The sequence below is a fragment of the Haliotis asinina genome, chromosome 9 (genome assembly GCF_037392515.1).
Source record: "Haliotis asinina isolate JCU_RB_2024 chromosome 9, JCU_Hal_asi_v2, whole genome shotgun sequence".
Lineage (NCBI taxonomy): Eukaryota > Metazoa > Mollusca > Gastropoda > Lepetellida > Haliotidae > Haliotis > Haliotis asinina.
In genome coordinates, this window is record NC_090288.1 from 22,324,603 (window position 1) to 22,325,624 (window position 1,022).

Sequence of the window (1,022 nt, forward strand, 5' to 3'; positions counted from 1 at the left end):
CTGGCAGCACCTCCCCAAACTACATCCAGACCCACACCTAACAGCACCTCCCCACACTACACCCGGAGTCACATCTAAGAGCACCTCTCCACACTACACCTGGAACCACATCTAACAGCACCTCTCCACACTGCACCCGGGGCCACATCTAACAGCACCTCTCCACAATACAGCCCGACCAACGTTCAACACATCTACCCAGACTGCAATGAAATTACTTCCTTCACGGGGTCGGTCGACTGTAGAAGCAATGGATACCCTCTTTTGAAGGTAATACCTCGTGGCATCGCTCTGCAACCCAAGTTGGAGACGGTCTGCAGATTCATGCCATGCGGTCTGTGCAGAGATAACTGAAACGTAACTGACGTGGTTATTTAGCATTCCCGTGTCGGGTCCTGTGTAGTGACTGCATGAGCTAACTGCCGCACGTGAAGTACGACGAGTACGAAGACTAACGCAACACGTGAAGACGTAAAGTAATATCTCGGAAATATACTGAAGATCTAAACATGTTTTACAGAAATGATGTTCATAGACACTTCTCGGCTATGACAATTCATGTAAACAGGGATCAGCCATATAGTGACGAGAACAAGTCTGTATTCATAAACCTTTTAAATACAAAGTGCAAATGAGCTGTATTTTGAAAACGTGCATATTCATTGCATTATTTTTTAAAACAGATAATGTCGTAGCACCAAATTCAAAACCACGCAGTTTTTTATTCACATTATGTAGACATCTAGAAGTACATCATATGTATATTTGTAACAAGTTAATTACCTTGTGGACCGTCCTCTTCGTGATGATTTGCTTCTGGTGGTGTTTCAGTGAAGACAAACCTGTGTGTGATCGTTTTATGGTTTCAATGTCAGAGGTACAGTGTCTACTTTGTCTCTCGTCGTTGTATGGTCTCAGTGTCAAAGGTACAGTGTCTACTTTGTCTCTCGTCGTTGTATGGTCTCAGTGGCAGAGGTACAGTGTCTACTTTGTCTCTCGTCGTTGTATGGTCTCAGTGGCAG